We start from the raw sequence: 6000 nt of genomic DNA on the forward strand, positions 1-6000 counted from the left end.
GGGCAATGACAAGCACCTGGAGAGCACACCCCACCCCCCACAGTGACAGCTGCAGGAGGTCGGAATCCCCAGCACCCAGCACCCAGGGCTTACTCCAAGGTCAAGGACTCCAGGCTCTCATTCCTGGGCTGGGGTCATTCTTTGCCACTCTGAACACCTCTCCAGATGGGTAACTTTTACCCTCTGGTCCTAGACACCACCCCAGTCCCGCGCTGCTGTGCCCCTCCCCTAAGTTTCCCATTGCTTTCCACCGGCACCCCAACCTTAGGGATGAAGGTCTCCTTAACGTTAGTTACCACAGGAGCAGCCTGTAATCACAAGGATTGTTAGGGTACTGAGGGCAAGCACAAGCTTTGGAAGGCCCTGGGGGAGATGGTGCCTCTTCCCCCCCCAGGGAATCTGGCAGGCTGGCCTTAATCTCAGCAGGAAGCAGGGTCTGGTTACCAGGGGTGGGGGTGGGGGAATGCCAGGGCCTTGGGTAAAGGGAGCTGAGCCGGGGAGGGAGAGAGGAGCCAGGGCAAGGGCTGGAGAGGTGGCCTTAACTCCTGTGTAGCTGGGCTCCTCTGTCCCCTATCCCTTCTTACACATAGCTTCTGGAACAGTCCAGCCAAGCCCCTTATGCTTCTCATGGGCTAACCTCAGGGCTCTGGCCACAGACATCTCCTGCTTGGGCCCTGATTTCTCCAGGCCCCTGAGCTTCCCTAGAGCCTATCTGCCTGTACCTGTCTTTGTATTTTTCTCTGTTTCCTTCCTTCCTTCCTTCCTTCCTTCCTTCCTTCCTTCCTTCCTTCCTTCCTTCCTTCCTTTCTCTCTCCCTCCCTCCCTCCCTCCTTCCCTCCCTCTCTTCCTTCCTTTCTTTTTTGAGACAAGGTCTCACTATTAAGTACTGGCTGACTTAGAACTAGGTAGACCAGGCTGGCCTTGAACTCACAGAGATCTGCTGGCCTCTGCCTATCGAGCGCTGGGATTAAAGTTGTGTGCCACCATGCCTGAAGCTTTTTGAGTTGGTGTTTCTCCGCCTTGTTGGGTTTGGCCTGTACATGTCTCTAGGTCCTTGTGTCCTAGCGTGCCTTGGCCACATCTACCTCTACTTCTGGATCTATCCAACTGCTCCATCTTGCCAGCCTTGATGGTACTTGTCTATAATGCCAGCACTTGAGAGGCAGAGGCAGGATGATGAGAAATCAAGGTCATCCCCAACTACATATCAGGTGGAAGGCTAGCCTGGACTACATGATACCCTACCTGAAAAATAACTAAAACCAAAACAACAAATACACCTGCTGGACTGAACATAGGGTCTCTATTTGTCTGTCTTGGGTTCCTGTCTGTCTGTCCCTGCATCTCCAACTCTGTCAGAGTCTCAAGGTCAGTCCAACTCTCAGGGCCCTACTGCACATCTGTGGATCTGGGATGGCGCCTCCTTTGAGACCCTTGGCTTTGCCCTTCTCGCTAATGTGACAGGATAAGGTGATGTGGGGCAGTTGGTGACCTGCCAGGGAAGGAGGGAAGAGGGACAGCAGGTACCTGTCAGGTGAGAGATCAAGAAACTGCTCAATCGGTTTCTAACGGTGTGTGGAACAAGCTGTATAGCCCCAGGCCTGAGGATGGAGCTCATGGGGGACACAGGGTGGTGCCTTGCTCAGGGGGTCAGGACTGAGTTATATAGAAACCAAGGCGGGAGTATGGTGTCACACGCCTGGATCCCAGTACTCAGGAGGCTAGGATAGAAAGATTCTGAGTCCCGGGCCAGCCTGGGCTACACCGCGAGACCCCGTCTCAAAAATAAAAAACGGAAAACAAAAAAAACCAAAACAATGAAAAATGGACTGTTGGGCCTGAGTAAATCTTCACCCCTGCTGCACACACTTGCATTCCCAGCACGGGAAGGAGACAGGAAGGAGAATTCCTGGGGCCCAATGACCACCAGGCAGTGTAGCCAAATTGGCAAAGTCCAGATTCAGTGAGAGACCCTGTCTCCAAAAATAAAAGTGTGTGTGTGTGTGTGTGTGTGTGTGTGTGTGTGTGTGTGTAGTGGGGGGTCTAAAGACACCGCTCAGCAGTTAAGAGCACTGGCTGCTCTCGCAAAGGATGGAAGTTTAGTTCCCAACACCCACATGGCCGCTCACAACCATCAGTAACTCCAGTTCCAGGGGAACTGACACCCTCTTTTGGCCTCCAAGGGCACCAGGCACTCATGTGATACACACACACATACATGCAGGCTAACACTGGCACACTTTACAAAATAAAATCTTTGAATAAATACATATGGAGACACAGTTGAGGCAAACAGCTAACAAGGACCTGCGCACACATGGGGAGAAACTGAAACAGACAGAAAGACAGACAGGAAGCTCTGGGCCCTGATCCTAGCTCCCCCACCAGCCCCACATGACCTTGGACCTGTCCCTTTCTTTCCCTCAGTTTTCTGCCCTGTAAAATGAGACACTTGGCAGAGACCATCCTCTACAATCCCGTGAGAGCCAGAGGGACATCTCTAAATTCAGGTCAGAAGTCTGGTACCTTTCCTGTCCCTAGAGGAGATGCCCCAAAGTCCCTTCTAGTCCAGACCATCAGTCCTTGCGTCTGCCGTTCAGCACCACTAGGGGCAAGACAGAGGAAAGAATGGAGGTTAGACAGCAGGAAGGACTTCCTGCCCTGTCCTGCCCTGCAATAGGAGAGTAAGGAGGTCCTAGCTTCTCCCAGCAGCAGGCCTCCAGGGCCCCCTCTCTTGGGGCTGGGGGTAGAGTGGCAGGGGTGGGGGGCCACTCAGCAGCTGGGTAATTAGCCTTCGCTCTCAGGCCCCGAGGGGAGGGGCTGCTGGACCAAGAAAGCAACACAAAGTGACAGGGGTGGTTTTGACACGCGGTGGAGCTGACGGGCCCAGGGGGCCAGGGTTTGGTTTGGGAGGGGGGGGGGATCTTATCAAATGATTAAAAAATAGGTCAGAAGGAAGAAGCCACAGCCAGCACTGGGTCCGTGGTGAGAAGGCCACACAGCTTCCCCAGGGCTGTGGGCTTTCGTGGGGCGGGGGTGCCGAGGAGGACTTCCAGGGGCGGGGGCGGGGGGAGCTGAGCAGCGGACAAGACTGGGGGCCCGGCGGGCCTCTGCCTCTCCAGCTCTGTGCATGGGTGGGCTGGAATTGTACTTTCAGGCCCCTCTGGCTACTTTCCTCTTAAAGGCAGGGCTCCACAGCGCTTCCTCCGTCCACCGCGCCCTCCCTGCACACCAACACCGGAGACCCCGTGTGGAAGTCCTTCTCACCGGCCAGCTTCTGGTCGACTGCTGCAAAGACAGCCAGCTCCACCCTGTTTCTTCCCTCTCCAGACTGCCTCCCCGCTCTCATCTTACCAACTCTGCGTACTGTTTGGGGGCCACCTTGGCACCCCGGCTTATTCTGAGAGCTTCCACGTTCCCCTTCTTCCTGTGAACACCATAACGGTAGTGACCTGGGAAAGGCAGAGCGTGAGATGAGTCCTGGGAGCAGAGGGTGATCTCCAGGAGCAGGGCAAACAGGGGCTGGGTGCCCGGTAGGTAGTTCAGGTCTCTACCCTTCCCCGAGGCTCGGCATCCTTTGAGGCCTCCTCCCACAAGCCTTCACTCTGAAATCCCATCTCTTTTCTTGAGCTCTCTGAAATGGGGAACAGGAAGGACTGTCCAGGGTCCTTGGAACTCTAGGTACCGGCCTAAAGATAATGATAGAAAATAGATAATTACAGTGGAGGGACAAGCCAGGCATGGTGCCATCTCTAGTCAAGGGGACACCTGAGTCTCGGCTGCTACCATGCAGGACACCCAGGGCCATGTTGGCATGAAAATGGATTGGCTGGACCTGACCTTGAGATTAACCCCACTTATCACCCCAGATGTAGATCCGCTCTGACACACAAGCCTGCGATCTCCCTGGGGCCTGATGTCTACTGTTCACCCCTCTCAGCGACCCAGCAAGTGTCACAGGGAGTCCTGGCAACCTCCTCCCGTTAGGGCATGAGCAGCTGGCACTCTGTGCGGGACCTAGAAATGGCCTGAATGGCATCTCTGGTTGCGGGGGGGTGGAGGGGGGGGCTGGCTTGGTGGCCCATCAGTGCCCCCTCTTCTTGCCTCCCTCCCCTCCCCCACCCGCCCGTCTGTTTCTTCTCTGTCACTGGCAGCGGATTCTGACACTGTGGGCCAGGGAGGGGAGGTTAGCCTCAGGGTCAGGCAAGTCCTTAGCAACTGAGGCAGTTGAGATGCCAGCCCGTTTCCTTGCCCCTCAGGGGCATGTGGACACTGACCCAGGCTCTGAGGCCTTGGACATGGCTTGTGTTCCAGAACACCTGCTGCTCTGGATGTCTCTCCACAGCTGGCTTCTGCTTCCACTTACTCCCTTCCCCTCAGTGGACTCGGACACAAACCCCAGGTCTTCTGCTTGCCCCCTCCACCCTTGAACTGCTGCTGGGGTGTAGGAGAAGGGTGAGAGAGGAAAGCGGCAGACAACTGACACCCTTGATATCATTCTATCTGAATTGGGCAGGGACAATGCCGCCCATTTCACAGATGGAGGGAAGGGAACAGAGGCACAGAGACGTTAATAGATTCTCAAGGTCACACAGTGGGTGACGCAGGGATACGCCTCTCTGGGACTCTGGACCCCGTCACTGGGGCCTCCCTCTTCTGTGTGAAGGGGACATTGCTACAGTTGAGACGCTGAAGTCCAGGCTGAGGGGGTGGCACAGGCTTGGAATCCCAGCACTGAGGAAGCTGAGGCAGGAGGATGGCCTTGATTCCCTGGGCCAGTTTGGGCTACAGAGCAAGGCGTTAGGAGAAGAGAGGAGGGAGGAGCGTAATGGCCCCAGGTCCTGAGGCTGGAGGAGCCGCTTCCGGGAGCCTTGTCCAAGTCAGCCTTGGCTGGGGAGTCCTGCGGAAAGGAAACCTGGAAACCTCCTTAGATCACCATCTCCACATCTCAGAGTATCATCTCCTCCGCCACTCCCGTCATCCTCTTGTCTGCTGACCCTGCAGAACTGGACCCCGTTCCTCAGTCTGAGATGAGGGAGAGCCAGGGTCAGAGATGAGCACAGTCATGCAGCTGAGAGCAGGCTGGACAGGGTGAGAAGGCGGGAATATAGGTCCAGATGGGAAAGGCCCTGGAATCCTGAGCAGGAGTGGGAAGCTGAGATGCTCCTGGCCCCTCTGAGATACCTGTTGTCGGCTGCCTGCCGAGCCCACTCCGGACATCTGGGCGGGCATGCGCTTGCATTAGAGTGGAAATGTCCTGAGCAGGCCTGGGCAGCCCTCAGGAACGGGTGGTTCCCATGGGCCCTGTGGGTGGCGCTGCACTCCCTAAGGCTGGGACACCTTAGCCTGTCCTGCGAGCCAAACTCCTTTCTTCCTCTTGCTTCTCACCCTGGGACCTGGGAGTGGAGAAGTGGGAAGCAGAACCAGCCACCAGCCGGTCTGTCTCTCTCCACGCCCAAGGACTGGCTGCCATTCTGGGGGGCCTGAATGTCCTCACTGAAGCAGCAGAAGTAGCCTGGGGACAAACTGGAACTTAAGGACTATTATTAGGGTTGGGGGTGAGCAGGGGGCTTGACAACATTTTGGGGGGTCAGGGGCCCCACCCTCCGGCTCCAGATACTTCTCAAGATCTACACCCTTAACACGCCGTTCTCCTTCAACAAACAAGACTTCGAGAAAGATCCTCTGAGATAGTCCTTTCCATGCCCACGGACTACAGGCTCTTCCTCGAGTCGAGCCTCAATCCCTTAGAGACGGGTGGAAGAGGACAGAGATGAATCGCAGTTTCTTATAAACCTGGTGGCTTCTTGTTCTCCGACGACAGTACAGTGAAGGAGCCTGTGGTTCTGGCTTTGAGTCAGCCCCCCGTCCCGGGCGTCCCCAGTGCCATCTCTCTCCGCCCCGCCCAAACTGGAAAATCAGGCTCACGCCTGTGCCCGAGAGTCAGTGCTTCCCCACACCATCTCGCTTTCCGCTAAAAGGAGGTGTTTCCTCGAAGCT

The sequence above is a fragment of the Peromyscus maniculatus genome, chromosome 8 (assembly GCF_049852395.1).
Source record: "Peromyscus maniculatus bairdii isolate BWxNUB_F1_BW_parent chromosome 8, HU_Pman_BW_mat_3.1, whole genome shotgun sequence".
NCBI classification, from domain to species: Eukaryota; Metazoa; Chordata; class Mammalia; order Rodentia; family Cricetidae; genus Peromyscus; species Peromyscus maniculatus.